At 35.1% G+C, this 17,209-nt stretch overlaps 1 long non-coding RNA gene across 1 annotated transcript in view; it reads right to left on the bottom strand.

Moving 5' to 3' along the window:
* Positions 1–4,326: 4,326 nt before the first annotated feature.
* Positions 4,327–17,209, bottom strand: part of LOC138693835 (uncharacterized) — a 37,927-nt gene continuing 25,044 nt past the window's right edge. The window contains exons 2-3 of the long non-coding RNA XR_011330529.1: positions 13,481–13,534; positions 4,327–4,424 (exon numbers count right to left, since the gene is read on the bottom strand). This is a non-coding gene — a long non-coding RNA (uncharacterized lncRNA). The remainder of the gene's footprint in view (positions 4,425–13,480; positions 13,535–17,209) is intronic.

Genomic DNA, 17,209 nt, shown 5'->3' on the forward strand with positions numbered 1-17,209 from the left:
TATAAATTTTCAATTTTCATGGTATAAGAAATATCCTTCGCTAACAGAGTGTTATGAGACATATTGTTGTTGTTCCTGCAATAACTCCTATGTGACATATTTATCGATTTTCAGATTTTTGCTCTATTAAATAACTTAAACAGTGATACAGCAAATAATAAAATCTCCTATATGCAATTATATTTCTTTGTTTCGAAAATGTAAGAATTCACAGTCTCCTATGTACTGCTGCCTTAGGATGAATAAATGTGTTTTTTCTTCCTACTGTAAACTTTTATATTTTGCACATAGGAGTTATTGCACGAACAACAATAATATCTGTATTCTGTTCGGAGGTGAAAATGAGTGGTCCTCATCTTCTTGAGGGGTCTGTCACAAAAAAATGATAGAAAAGCCGAGAATATTCTGCTTTATAAAAATATATAAAGTAAGCAAATTTTTTCAGCTTAGGTATTTATACGGTACCTTAGCTTCATCACTGATATGTAGAGCCCGGATTTTATGTAATTACATATTTTGTTCCTATATATGTAGCTATAAGGAAAGCTAAAATGTCGGCGAATCATATCAAAGAGATAATTATTCCAAAGTTTTAAGTTACATATTTTTACACATTTTGGTGCATAATAAATATTTTAGCATATTTTACATATTTTGAAAGAATACACATTTTTTTCACCAATTTTCCCTCTACTTAATTCAAAAGTTATACGTTTTAAAATTGTTTATAAAGCTTATTTCTTCGTCTCTAGTGCGTAAATATAATTCAATAATTGAAAATAATAACGTATTCTGTGAAAAAATGGACATTTGTTTGCAATGCTAATAGTGTGTATATCCCTTAAGAAGTAACGGTAAAGTAGGAACAAATACCACTGCGAAGGGTAGGTCATTGTACTGCTAACGCGGTGAAGGAAAAAATAAAAGTTACCCTGTGGGTATGACCATTTCGCACAAACATCTGCAATCAGTTGCTCTAAAAGAAAACAATAGTTTTTTCTGTTTTCTTAAGAAGCTTATTTTGACATCAGGTGATATAAATAGCTAGTCTACTGCTATTCACATCCAAGCTTAAAGATTGGATTTCAATTGACGATTTCTTTACTATGATGGTAAAATCGTGCTGTGCAAAGTGTGTGACAAACGCATTGAGTGCTCCATGAAGTCACAATTAGAACAGCATTTAAAAATTGAACTTCACGTGAGAAATAAAAAAATGTGCTCCGTCGAAAAGAAACAATTTCTTCTTACACAAATGGTGCTGAAACATTCTTCGTCTTCTACCAGTGAATTCAATAAAAATTTGTGCATGGCAATGGTTGCTGCAAATATACCATGGTATAAACTTGGAGTTCCAAAGTTTCAAGCTTTCCTACGCAAATACTACAACTTCAATAATTTGTATGAATCAACACTCCATAAAAATTATTTGAACTCCTGCTACTCTGACACAGTGGAAACGATGAGAGCTGAACTTGATGATTCCTACTTATGGGTTGCCACTGACGAGACAATCAATGACAGCAAAAAATATGGAAAAATATTTAATTATTAATTGCGCCACCAAACAATAATTATAATTAATTGAGGTTGAATCACATGTGCACCTCTAATTTTTCATTAGTGTGCAAAAATACATCTAATAAAGTTTAATTATTAAATTACATATTTTTTTTATTTATTACATATTTATCTACATATTTTGCCATTTTTAGCTACATATTTATGTACATATTTCTCATTTCCATATTACATAAAATCCGGGCTCTACTGATATGTGTGTCAATTTATTATTATGTACTAAAAGGAAGGTGGGTATAAAGCAGATAATAATAACACATACTTATTTTCTTCTGGAAGTGGAATAAAATAAAGTTCTTAATGGATAGCTTACAGGCCCAAAGCTAATATGAATATATCTTCTCTACAAAGTAAAGAAGTATGTGTTTAAAAATTGATTTCAATAAATGTTTGTCATATGAAGATCCAGTGTTATAACAATTGAATTGGTCATTGTAGAAAGGGGATAAGTCATGAAAAACGCGAAAATGAGTTAAGAGTGCCATTGCTTTCTCCAGACCTAGACACACATTTCCATACAGGAATGGGACAAATTTGCTCATTTTCAACGCAAAGCAGAGTACCATAAGCAGCGCAGTCATTGCAGAAAGGGGACAAGTCAGCGACTTACCTTCTTTCTGCACTGACTGACTGGACGTGACGCAACTGAGTGCCGCGCGCATAAGTTATGCGCCCATCAGCTGATAAGAAAAATGACAGATAAGCTAGAAGTAGTAAGTGACCCAGGGGAAGAAAACTGTGTTATTAGTGGTAAACATAAGGTAAAGGTAAAAGGTAAAGGTATCCCCGTAACATTCCATGAAGGCACTTGGGGGACATGGAGGTAGAGCACTATGCTTTCCATGACCTCGGCACTAGAATGAGGTGGTAAACGCAATGAAATTAACTACCACAGAAATGTAAATAAGAAAAATAAACTGAAGGCATTGGAACGTCAATTCCATTGGGAACTCTATAGCAGCCCGTACGATTGGAGAACAATGTGGGTAAGAAACTACTCATTGTTTGTTTAGACGCTACTTTGGGTCATCAATTTCCAACATTCACAATTTCAAAGACCATAAGGCGCACTTCTATTCCTATCATGAAGGTAAATATAGGCCACAAATCTTCAAATGAAGTGTGTTCCTTCTGAACTACATTGAAAGTAATGTCCCTTCTTCTGTCAAGGAATTGTATCTTTTCTCTGATAACTGTGGAGGGCAAAATAAAAATCATACCTTAATTCGATTGTTGCTTGTACTGACCCAAATGGGGAGATTTAACAAAATCATTCATTATTTTCCACAACGAGGCCATTCATTTCTTCCCTGTGAGTCCACACCTGTGGAGTAATAGTCAGCACGTCTGGCTGCGAAACCAGATGGCCTGGGTTTGATTCCCGGTCGGGGCAAGTTACCCGATTGAGGTTTTTTCCGGGGTTTTCCCTCAACCCAATATGAGCAAATGTTGGGTAACTTTCGGTGCTTGACCCTGTACTCATTTCACCGGCATTATCACCTTCATCTCATTCAGACGCTAAATAACCTGAGATGTTGATAAAGCGTCGTAAAATAACCTACAAAAAAAAATTCTTCCCTGTGACCGCAACTTTGGTGTAGTGAAGCGCAAACTAAGGAAGACAGACAGGGTATATGTGCCAGACCAATACAATACCTTCATCCACCAGGCAAACACAACAGATTTTCTGTAGAATCAGTTACTACTGATGATATTTTGAATTTTAAATACTGGTGGCCAGAGTATTAGGCCTACAAGAAAACCACCTGGTCATTAGACGCACTGAGGAAGAAAGGGAAAGATAACAATATGTTTACTTCAGTACAATTCAGTGAATTTGTTTACTCTAAAGATGATCCAGGATGTGTGACTGCCAGTTTGTTCATTGGTAGTGAAATGAGGAAACAGATTCTGTATGAAAAAACCAGTTTCTGGACGCATAGTAATGTCTACACAAAAGCATACAATGGGAAAATTCCCATTAATACGAAAAAAAACTTGGAGACGTATCGAAAGTGAGGCAATACATTCCATTGGAACACACTTTCTTTTACGAAGAGATCCTGAACTGGCCACCTTGTGACAAGGAATCTACAAATGACGTATTTTCCAACGTCTAACAATACACTCTATAACAATTGAAACTAATGATTTTGTATAGTACTTTAGTGTATATTTATTGTGCTCTCGTATATGCAGTTTTTAAGTATTAGTTTAAAAGTAGAGCTTTGATTTAAAACTGTGATATAAAGTCACATATTGGTACATTTCTGTAATACGAATAATGACTAAAATGCAAAAATAATTATGTAAATGGTGACAGTATGTAGTTATTACACACAAAACATCGTTATCATTGTAATTATTACCATCTAGTTCGATTTCAAATATTTCATTAGCCCAAAATTGTAAATTATATTTTTTTCTTTTATATTTAACAATTCCTTGCAGAAAGGGGATAAGTCATGGTTCGATTAAACAACTTTAAACAAAAGTGTTTGAGATGTCAGATGTCTAACATGATATATTATACTTCACTATTCATAAACAAAGTAAGAAAAAATATTTATGATTACTCCAGTATTGGAAGAAGAAAACAGTTTTTATTGATTATCTCAATCCCCTTTCTGCAATGACCGATTCAATTATAAAAAGTCTCTCTGCAACATACATTTTGATTTATGTAACTTATGTATACTAAAGTATTAACCAGTACTTACTACCAATACCGTTACTTTTCTCAGTCTTAGAATCTCCTTGTTTTCCTTAGCAAGACTGCTAGCCAGAATATCTTGTAGGAGATCCTCCTTTGAATCAGATAACTGCAATGCACCACTCGGCAGCTATGAAGAAAAAAAGAAACCAGTAATAATTATGCTGGAAAAAGTATGAGGTGTTGTGGATACTTTGTATTAGGAGCAACCTTGAAATCGTGATTCTTTGTTGAGTTCACCCCTACTACACGCAGTGCCTCATATATTCCATTGCTTTTTAAATAAATTTTCTGTATTTTTCCTTATACAGATTGAACCCTAAGTAATATCATTAATTTCTCGTTCTCGTTCAGCAAAAGAATCTTACAATCTAGCAGGAAAGAAGTGGGGATGCTCTAGGAATACTTTATAAACTACATTCAAAATGTTTATACAGTTAGTGTTGACATACTGCGAAGAAATTTTAATTACTTCACCTTTCATAAACGAAATAGAATATGTTCAAAACCAAGCACTCAGGCTCATTACTGGTGGAATCAAAACAACTCCACTAGATTCTATGAGATTCCTCACTAATATTAACAGCATCAAAATGACAATAGAAGAAAAAGCACTAATTCAATATGAAAAACTTATCAGATTACCAGGAAACAATTGGCAGTCATACAGTCCTCTCTATAGACTGAAAACTCAAAAAAGTTTCATATACATGGTTCAAGAATTAAAACTGAAAATATAATCTAAATTTAACAGAAAAAAATACTGAAATCAGAAGTAAACACTGAAATAATAAAACAATTGTCTTTAGAGACAATTAATATTAGGTACCCTCCACAAAACTGGCTTCATTTCTACACCAACGGATCCTTGATCTCCAGAGAACAAGGTGCCGGTGCAGGCATTACGTGCTGTCTCTTTTCACTTTATAGATCTCCTGGATATGGAACAACAAGTTTTGATGGAGAAATCATTGCAATAAGTGAAGGTCTCAGGAATCTTCTATGCCACATCAATAAATTTAAGAATGTAGTTATATTGTCAGACTCCAAAGCAGCTATTCAATCAATAATCTCTAAACACATACCTTCATCTCAAACAGCAGGAATAACTAAAATACTCTCTCAATTAATACCACTCAATAAAAGAACTATATTGCAATGGATACCATTCCATTGTGGAATCCTGGGAAACGAGAATCTGGATGCTTTAGCAAAGAAGGGCAGCACTGCTATTTACAGACCAGTTACTAAATCTACATATTACTTTGTGAAAAGATTTATTAAATCTACATACTTAGACTTCAACAAACAAAATTTGATAACACAATCTCAAGGGAAAAAAATGGAACTCGTGCATCATAATCCACAGTTAATTCCCGATTTACCACGCAAATCGTCTGTAGCTGCATTTGGATTGGCAACAGGCCATGATTGTTTGCCCAAACACCTTCATAGAATTGGAATATATCAGTCCCCTAACTGCCCATTGTGCAACTCAAACCAAGAAATGGATTCGAAACACCTCAAAATCTGTGCTTCAGTGGCTGACCATGATAATATCTTTGAAAAATATTGCAGTGCAAGAGGTCAAATGACTTTATTGTCAAACGCCTGGCATTAGAAAACAACAACAATCTTACATTTATCCGAATTAAATTTCTGCACATTTAAAGAACAAAACTAAAATTCTTTCAATCATTCATTATCATAATTCATTGCTCTCTTAAATTGACTGAGCATATTGGGAATTGAATCAGTGGCTTTCCCAAAATTTGCTATGAAATGTTTCATATAAAATAATTTTTATCTCCAAAAGGAAGCAAAAACGAGCAAAATTGTGTTAAACTGTTTTGTTTGAAATATCTCAAACAACTCCCTGAAATTATGGATATTACTTACTGTTCACTCTGAGAATATTAAACTCTAGTAGACTCATTGTATCATTTAATGATATTGAGTTGAATATTTGTTCTAGAGCTGAAATTGGCAACTCCTATTCCCTGTGTAATAGTTTCTTCTGTCAGTAACAGGCTTGAAGGATATTAATAGAGCCTACTTTCAAATCTCCAATATGTTTCAGCCAGAAAATTTATTGTAAAGCCATTCTTATTTTTTTTAACTTGAGAGAAGTTTTAAATGATATTCTTACTGAATTTGGTATCCCAAAGAAACTAGTTCGATTAATTAAAATGTGTCTCAGTGAAACGTACAACAGAGTCCGTATAGGTCAGTTTCTGTTAGATGCGTTTCCAATTCACTGTGGGCTAAAGCAAGTAGATGCACTATCACCTTTACTTTTTAACTTTGCTCTAGAGTATGCTGTTAGGAAAGTCCACGATAACAGAGAGGGTTTGGAATTGAACGGGTTACATCAGCTGGTTGTCTATGCGGATGACGTGAATATGTTAGGAGAAAATCCACAAACAATTAGGGAAAACACGGGAATTTTACTTGAAGCAAGTAAAGAGACAGGTTTGGAAGTAAATCCTGAAAAGACAAAGTATATGATTATGTCTCATGACGAGAATATTGTACGAAATGAAAATATAAAATTTGGAAATTTATCTTTTGAAGAGGTGGAGAAGTTCAAATATCTTGGAGCAACAGTAACAAATATAAATGATACTCGGGAGGAAATTAAACACAGAATAAATATGGGAAATGCCTGTTATTATTCGGTTAAGAAGCTTTAATCATCCAGTCTTCTGTCAAAAAATCTGAAAGTTAGAATTTATAAAACAGTTATATTACCGGTTTTCTTTATGGTTGTGAAACTTGGACTCTCATTTTGAGAGAGGAACATAGGTTAAGGGTGTTTGAGAATAAGGTTCTTAGGAAAATATTTGGGGCTAAGAAGGATGAAGTTACAGGAGAATGGAGAAAGTTACACAACACAGAACTGGATGCATTGTATTCTTCACCTGACATAATTAGGAACATTAAATTCAGACGTTTGAGATGGGCAGGGCATGAAACACGTATGGGCGAATCGAGAAATGCATGTAGAGTGTTGGTTGGGAGGGCGGAAGGAAAAAGACCTTTAGGGAGGCCGAGACGTAGATGGGAAAATAATATTAAAATGGATTTGAGGGAGGAGGGATATGATGATAGAGAATGGATTAATCTTGCTCAGGATAGGGACTAATGGCGGGCTTATGTGAGGGCGGCAATGAACCTCCGGGTTCCTTAAAAGCCAGTAAGTAAGTAAGTAAGTATAAGTTCTGTTCAACACTAGCTAATATCCCAGAAATTCGGTCCATACATCTTCAGGCCAGTTTTGTCGTGCATATAATTTCTAAACTACACGACACATTCCAATAAAGTAAATGGAAACCGACAGAAGGATAAATGTATCCAACATATCATTGAATTGGAGTGAGTGACATCATCTATCTTCACTGCGGTAGAGGGGAAGTTTAGGCACGAATTGGCAGGTCCCATAGAAGCCTTGGTAGTGTAACTCGAGAATGCGAAGCGATAGAACGTTCACAATTGTGTAAATGATTCGTACCAGTAATGAACCAGACTACAATCCCAATTGAGAAACAATCAATAGTCGACATGTTAAATTGAAAAAATTCCAAAGTGCAATTGAATGAAGAGAGAAAATTCACAATGTCGAGACATATGCAGCGCAAAGGGGAGTGGGAGTACTAGCAACGGGTAGCAAACAATACAGTACAATGGTTAATGTAGCTACCGACATATTTACTTTCAATGCATACAAGGTTGGGACAGAATTTCATGTAACTTCGAAAACGTTGAATTACATGACAAACAAAAATCTTTATCCCTCGCCAACTGTTGTACATGATTAGCTAAGAATTTCAGACCTGCCGTTTAAAAAAAAAAAACAATCCAAGCATCCCCTGCTTTGTAAATATTGATATTGTAACGGTATGTGTATGAATGATTTGTCTTTGTAATCTGACAGGATGTAATGACATGTATGATAGGGTGGAGTGAAAAGTATATGGAAAAATTTTTTTGTTGAATTTCAAATCGGCAGAGTGTGCAAAAGTTGTGTATTGATATAGCTATTATTCATTGAAAGTCTCAAGTTTCTATCTCAATTCTTTGATGCACCCCAAGTGCTGTGAAGTATAGAACAAATATCGGAACATCAAACGGTTAAACATTTTTTATAGTAATCTACAAATTACTATTTCAAAGCATATTTCAAATCATTTTAAACATCTAGTACATACACTTCACTTACAAATACTAATTTCGGTAATTACTACTAAAATCCCCACTTAAAAAAAATAATAATTCAATTTTAATGAAATAATTATTTACTTATAACAGCCCTTGGACAAAAGTGCATATTACAAATGAATAAGTGAATACATTATACCATATTTTGTTAGTGATACAATTTGTGTAATATTTTGCAACTTATTTTCCAAATTTCAAGGAGTATATTCAGACTTTGTATTGAATGATTTCATTAGAGACCTTGATTGTAATTCTGCAAGAACAAAACCATGTCCACTGTCTTCCCCACAAACACTTTTGGATGTTTCTGTTATAAGGTGAACATAAATCTCATTCGCTCGAGTGTGACGTGGAAATTTGAGTATGTCAATGTTCATCTCCTGTCGTGAATGAATTACATCTAATATTTCTTCTTCTTATCTACATTTTTTGTTCTGATGGTTCGTGTCTGTGTTTCTTGCCAGTGAATGAGTTCAGTGTAATACTTAGCTTAAAAATTCACTTCTGGAACACGGAACATTCTTACCCTTGTAAAAGATTTAGAAGAATATCTTGCTGCTATAATTCTTCTGATTGCTAGTTGCTGAATGTCTCTTCTCTCCTCAGTTATCATCGATAAAATAATGTTTTAAGAATGAGCAAAGAAGCTCTTTCTCTGAATAACTGGATCAATAATGGCCTTTATTTCTTTAGGTAAATATCGAGACAGATTTATCAGTTTCCAGAGGTGACGTGAACCTTCTGTTGATTTTGGTTTCATTTTAATAGAGAACCAGACTGGTTAATAACATATGTTGCAAGTATTAGGAGTTCCTCAGGTTTTTCTTACTGATATAGAGTCCCAATATCCTGCTTGCTGTAGTCAACCATCTGGAATGTAGGACTGGTCCTGGCTTCCTTGGTGATAATTCTGTGAACAGACATCAGTTGATATAACTTGGCATACATCATTCAGGTATTTCTGATGTGTACTTAGATCAGATATTACTTCTTAAATTATGTGTGGGAAATTCTCTACCTTTATACGATTATATTTTATAAGGGGAATGTCTTCACATTTCTTTATTGCTTTCCCAATTGGTCCAGGCAGAGAAGTTGGGTTTACTGTGTTACCATCCATTCTGTGAAATAAATGTCTTAAGGGCAGGTGATTATTATGAAGAAGACAAAAAAACCATTGCAAAGGCCGATTTAGTTCCACTTCCAATAGACGTATGACTCCACCTTTGACTCCAGTATTTACATTTGTTCCATCACATCCTATTACTTTGAGATTTTCTAAGCAAATATTCTGTTTATGGAATAATTATAAAATTTCTTGTAAGATAACTTTTTATTCACCACTTGGAACTGTAATGTGACCTATGTATCTTGAATCTGGTTCTTGAACAAGTATGTAATGATCTTCCAATTGAGTAGATGCATGGAATTTGTAACTCTTCTTAATTTGAACTGTTTTAAGACCTTTTCTTCTATCGAAGTACAACCCATTAAGAGGGCGGGAATTTTTAGTAAATCTTTCCTTAGCTTTCTGTCTAAACTTCTTCCTTTCTATGCGTACTTTACTATGATCGATGACATTACTTGTCTCACCATCATATCCAACACCAATGTCTTGCAAAAGAGCACTAGCAATAGAGGCAGCTGCTTGATGTGAAAGGTCACGCCTTGCCATGTTTGGAAGATGCGATCTCATTTGATTTTTCTTTATTCTGGTTATTGGTTTAATTCTACTTTTATTTCCTTCCCCATCTTCTAATCCTGAAATGCTTTCAGATGCAATACTTATCGGATATTCTGTTGACACTCACTTCCAGTCTCCTTTATTCCTCTTTCTTCTTAATATACCAGGTCATTTTAAGGTCAATACCACCAATTACCATTTTCTTCATAGTTCTCTGGTCAACAATGAACTCTCATTACTTGGAATCTTCTTGTCTTTTGGACACTTGCATTTTGAAAAATCTGTACATTTGCAAAAGGCAATATGGAACAATTGTGAATTAGTAGTTTTGCAGTAGTTTTCAATTTTAGTTTTGTAATTCGAACCACTTTCTCTATCTTAGAATAGTTTCAATATGTTTCTGTATTCATTGTGTAATGGAATGATGTTTCAACTACACGCTTATGAGTAATGTGAGGAATAGATGCTTTCCTCCGCATCTTCTCAACATCTACGGAAACTATTTCTGCAATATCTCCGATGTCTGGTTCTTTTGAATGAATATCAAGTTTCATGTTCCATCTCACAGTTAACAGTTCCTCAGTACATCAGCACTGGTGGGAAGAACATTTTCTGATATTTTTGGTAGAGTGTCAGATATTGGGCATTCTGTTGTGCTCCTTGTATTTGGGTACTCTTACCCCTTTCCAATATCTCGCTACGACTGTGATCCACGTCCTCTCTCAAACTGAAGATGAGGTAATATAATCAATTAAGTAATAAGAATAAAACAAAAGCTCATTTTTCTTATTTTTAGCTATAAGGACATTTTTGAAGCCTCTGGGGCGCATTTAAATATTAAAATAAATCCAAAAAATTTCGTACACAATCATTTGACATTAAATGACAACTTTTTAAAGTCCTGCCGAATTTTAATTGTGAAATTAATTTTTTGACTCCACCCTAATGTATGAGTGCTGTTTATTTATAATTTTAGAGCATGTGCGTTCAGAAAAGGTTTTTCGATGTGGCAAATTCTGATATGTTTTCTCGTTTCTACGTACATGCGTCGATGGCCCTTTGGCCGCCAGTTCGATGGTGTAGGCTGGGTCAGTCTGTAGTTGACTAGAACTGGAGCCATCAGCTCAGACTGGAAAGGCTTGGTGTCCATGTTTGGGAACCATAGGCCTATATCTCAACCTATGATGTGAAGGTAAACTGGCCACTGTACTTGGGTTTTTCTCTAAAACTAATTAAATTATAGCCCACCGAGTTTTTATTTTGTGCATATTGTGGGATTTTGGTGAAATTATTTAAATTCTAAAAGATGCTTTCCTTTTCCTTTGAAGATCGGCCATGGCACTTAAAGATTTTGCTAGGCTGAAACGAATCCACATCGTAAGTCTGCATGCTGTAATGATTAGTTAAGATTGTGATTTATTCTGATAGAATAACAAAGATCATGAGCTGATTATGTATAGATATGAGATGAATAATGTTGAATGATTGAATTTTAATTTTATCGTTATTGTTAAAATAAATTCTCAGTGTCAGTTTAATGTTGCTCAAAAACAAACACAATTTTGTACATTTAGCTTGTCTAATTTTTCAACATTATGAAACTAGTTTAATCAAAGGTTTTGAGGTTTAAAGAGAATTGTTGGTTTAAGGTTGAGTTTACTTAGTGAAAAATAAAGTTTTGATACAAACTGCATATTTCGTAGTGTAAGAATTTATTATAATCTTTGGTATATATAGGGATAACTTCAGTATCATATTACCATAATATCACTCATCACCTGGCAACCCTGTGTATAGCTACATGTCGTCATTGTTCCTGCAATAACTCCTAAGTGACATATTTATCGATTTTCAGATTTTTCTTTCTATTAAATAACTTAAATAGTGATACAGCAAATAATAAAATCTCCTATATGTAATTATATTTCTTTCTTTCTAAAATGTAAGAATTCACAATCACCTACGTACAATGATGAATAAATGTGTTTTTTCCTCCAACTGAAAAATTGTGTATTTTGCACATAGGGGTTATTGCAGAAACAACGACGATATAAGTCACTCAGCTGAGTGCGCTCCTAGTATAATGGCAGTTGGCATTGGACATATACGTCAACATATATGCCTAACTTGGAGTCCGGCCATAAAGGGAAACATTGAAGGAGGAGAATTCGATCCAGTGCTGTAGATTGAATTCAGTGTAGCTCAGTGGTCAGAGCGCTTGGTACGTAGAACCAAGGACCCGGGTTTGATCCCCGGTGCCGGAGCGGATTTTTCTCCTCAAATATTAATTGTCAATATTACAGAGAATATTCTGTATGACAAATTAATAAATCTATAATATTCTCATAGCTAGCAGTGCATATGTCTGCACAGATAACTGTGCACTTAACTGCTGAATCCCGGCCAAATAAGTCACTCAGCTGAGTACGCTCCTAGTATAATGGCAGTTGACATTGGACATATACGTCAACATATATGCCTAACTTGGAGTCAGGCCATAAAGAGAAACATTGAAGGAGGAGAATTCGATCCGGTGCTGTGGATTGAATTTGGTGTAGCTCAGTGGTCAGAACGCTTGGTACGTAGAACCAAGGACCCGGGTTCGAACCCCGGCGCCGGAGCGAATTTTTCTCCTCTAATATTAATAATGCATTTACTTTGATTGATATATTTTGAATTTTAAGGTCATTTCAAAGGTCAGTTTAATAATATATGAGGTGTACGAACAACACTGTTATGCACTGTATAAGGATCATGTGCAGAGACTAAGTGGAAGGCAGAGAATAGGAAAGATTGGAGAATGCCGGGTTTGCAGTGAAAGGCCTGCCCTTGGGCAGAACACGTGTGTGTGTGTGTGCGTGCGTGCGTGCGTGCGTGTGTATTTTGAGAAGCCTCTTACAAATCCTGAGGAATTGAAATGAGAGAAATTTTAGCAGTCTATATATATTTTTGGGGAGGCTAAAAACAAACCATCATCTTTCTTATCGTTCATCTCGGGGAAGGATTACACCAAAGAGAGAAAATACTGCAATGGAAGAAAACTGGATTTGCAAGAATTTTACAATGGACACATATTTAACATACCTTGCTGTATAATGGCAAAGAACATCATTTTCATGACATTTTTATTTCATATTTGGAATTACGTTGGTAATTTTAATATTCTTATTTCACAACTTAATACAACATTAGCCAATATTTTAAGAACTTTAAATGAGTCATATTGTAAAATGTTGGTCATACCTGACTATATTCATCAGAAGTCAATATCCGATCACTATTACCTGGTATTTCATGAGAAGTCCCGGTACATGAAGTATGATGTCAAGATTAGGTTTCTGAAAATATACAGAATTTGATATTACAAATTTAATAAGAGTAATTACAATACTCATTGGCCACTCCACAAAAAGTATTTCACATCTAGGTCTACAATATTTTTAATAGATATAATTGATCATCCAGCGCTGTAGCATTATATCTATGAGAAAATAAATAAGATAACAGTAAGTTAATAACAAGAAGGAAGTGAGCAAATTTTATAGGTCCATCTGTGCCAGAAAAAGAATGTTTGAAAACAGTTATTCGATAAATTTATAAAATTATGTATTCTTCATCAGATGAAGTGGATGAATCTGAAGGTTATAGTACAGGGATGCGAAACTCGCAAGTAGGGGTAAGATATACTTTGACTCACCACTGGCAGTATCATTGTCAAGCAAGTATTGCGCAGTGCAGGAGATTCTGAGAGAAAAGCTACAGTTGGGGACAGTAGATGATCGAAAGCGGACTGGCAGGCCCAAGAAATTGACTGCAAGGGATGAACAATATCTGAAAGTGACAGCCCTGAGAAGTAGAGCAGCTTCAAGTGCACAGCTGGCAGCAGAACTTTCTGAAAACAGTAATACTAAAGTACATGCATCTACAGTATGACGGTCACTCATCAAAAATGGTCTTCATGGACGTGTTACTGCAAAAAAACCTCTCTTACAGAAGGGTAATAGGACAAAGCGATTATCATCTGCCAGAGAACACAAACTATAGGGAGCCAATAATGGAAACAAGTCCTTTGGAGCAACGAATCAAAATTTGAAATCTTTGGAAGTCATCGAAGGCAGTATGTCAGGCGGAGGAAAGGAGAATGATTAAAGGAGGCATGTCTGCAACCAACTATGAAACACGGGGGTGGTAGTGTGGAAATATGGAGTTAATGGAGTGAGTTATTAATAAGAATTGAAGGTAAGCTGACAGCTGTTAAATACAAACAAATATTGATTCATCATGCAATGCCATCAGGTTCGCGATTAATTAGAAGATATTTTGTCTTTCAAAAGGAAAATGATCCGAAGCACACAGAAAATATAGTGAAAACCTACTTGCAGCAAAAACAAGGTAGAGGAGATGTTCAGCTGTTGGACTGGCCTCCTCATAGTCCAGATTTAAATATTATCGAGTGTCTTTGGGATTATCTGGGCAAAGAGAAGGTAAAAAAGTAGCCAAAGTCTGCAGCTATATTGTGGCAGGTGGAGGAATATTCCTGCCACAGTTCTCCAGAAATTGCAAGAAAGTATATCTAAGAGAATTCAAGAGATACTGTTGTCTAAAGACGGCCACACATCATATTAGTGCCATGAACCTACTCTGTGACTCTTGTGTGTGATATTGCTTTTTTCTGTGTTTTCTAAATACGGTACTTTGGTAATAAATACTTTATTTTTCATGGTATTTTTACTGCCTAAGACAGTAGTGTAGATTACCTGACATTTGCCTTACGATTGGGGAAAATCTCGGAAAAAACCCAACCAGGTAATCAGCCCAAGCGGGAATTGAACCCGCACCCAAGCACAACTCCGGATCAGCAGGCAAGTGCCTTAACCGATTTAATCTGCTGCGTATGTCGCTTTTAATGATATCATCTTGGAAAATAACTTGATGACTCAGAACGAGACTGTTACAACTCAAAAATAGAGATTTTTCAGTACAGACATTTAAAGTTTTCCATTTTGATTACACAACTTTTAACACTATATCACTTCGGAATATGTATTATATATCTTGTGCGTGTTAAATATTACAGTACCTAATTAACTAGTGTCAGCCTGTTATGGGCCATCTTCAGAACTCTGAAACTAGTTAACCAGGTACTGTAATATTTAACACGTGAAAAATATATAATACATATTCGTAAAGTTTTTCATTGTAGATGGTAAATCAGATAATCATCTCACAGCAATGAAAATTGGTATATACATTCATTATTGTTATGAAAGTATATTAAAATATTAATTTTGTCGGTATTTATTTTATGTAATTTGGGATGCAACATTTCATGAGCTGATTTTAACCATTTTCTCGAAGGACACCATGTTTTTAAGAGTTGGTGGTTGTACTGTCCTTTCTCAACCCCCAACACCTGTCTTTGGTCAGCGGGTCCTTCGGACCTAGCTGGGAGGGCTTACTTGAATCCACCGACCGTTCCCACGTTTGCCTCCTGTGGGACGCATCTCTATGCCATGACAGGCTAGCATAGATAATTACCTGTTGGTCCACGGGAGATATTTTATTTCTCTCCTACCACTCATTTCTGAGAGGCATTCCCCGATCCGCCACCTGGGGACACGCCCTCTAGGTCTCGATCTAATCCACTTCAAATAACTTCAAAGTAGACTGCTGCCTTGATCTTGATGAAGTCTTCAACAAAAACGATATAAATCCAGAAGTAGCAAAATCCATTGCCCTACAAACAATTAATAGAAAATATCCACAAAAAGACTGGTTGTACATTTACACTGATGGATCTCTCATGGATCAAAATGAAGGAGCTGGAACAGGAGCTACTTATCAATACTTTTCTCTTTATAAAAATTTTGGCAAGTACACAACAAATTTTGATGGTGAAGTTGAAGCCATTTATACATCACTTCAAAATGTATTTGTTGGCTAAACCAATGCAAAAACATAGAAATCCTGTCTGACTCCAAAGCTGCAATCCAGTCCATCAGCTCAACTACATCCCCTAAAATGGAAAAAGTAAAAGAAATTCATTGCATGGTAAAACAAATTCAAATGCTAAATAAAAAAGTGGTCTTCCAATGGATCCCGGCCCACTGTGGACTGAACGGTAATGAGAAAGCAGATATGTTAGCAAAGAAAGGAACTAAAATCAACTTAAAAACAAATTTCAAGTTCCCATATGAATAAATAAAGCGAGTCATAAAAAGAATAAGTAACAGCCAACAGGCAAAACATCAAAATTAAAAATGGAAAGAATCACTCAAAGATCCAAAACTAATTCCTGATCTACCTCTAAAATCTCCCTTGGCCATGTTTAGATTGATTACTGGTCATGATTGCCTCAGTAAACACCTCCATCGTATTGGAGTACTGAATTCACCTAAATGCTTACTGTGCACCAGAGAAGAGGACATGGAGATGGAGCACCTGGCTAATTGTGAAACTCTTAGGAAATTTGTGGACCTTCCATCAAAATATTGGGAAGCAAAAAGAATAATGACTTCATTGTTAAATCCAGAGCATTAGATACACACACACACACACACACACATTTTATGTAATTTTTATGTGACTTTTTTTAGTTGCATCACTTTCGCATTAAAATATCCAGACAAAACTTCTCAGATATAACTGTATATCATAATATTTTGTTATTTGCAACAGGTTTTTCCTTATATGACTATGTAATAAGTTCAGATAATACAATGGAAAAATATGCCAAATATAGATTTTGAAACAAAATGAGATTGGTTGGTATCAGGATTATTACAACAATAAAAAGAAATAAATTACACCAACCAGGATGACTGCAACAACAATAATAATAAATAAATTGCATCTTGTAGTCAGAAAAAGTATATGTTTATTTGTTAGTCAAATGTAGCTCTATTTTCTAAGATGTCTGGTACCGGTATATCTAATAATAAAGTTATGTTTTATTTAACGACACTCGCAACTGCAGAGGTTATATCAGTGTCGCTGGATGTGCCGGAATTTTG

Source organism: Periplaneta americana, unplaced genomic scaffold, assembly GCF_040183065.1.
Source record: "Periplaneta americana isolate PAMFEO1 unplaced genomic scaffold, P.americana_PAMFEO1_priV1 scaffold_23, whole genome shotgun sequence".
NCBI lineage: Eukaryota > Metazoa > Arthropoda > Insecta > Blattodea > Blattidae > Periplaneta > Periplaneta americana.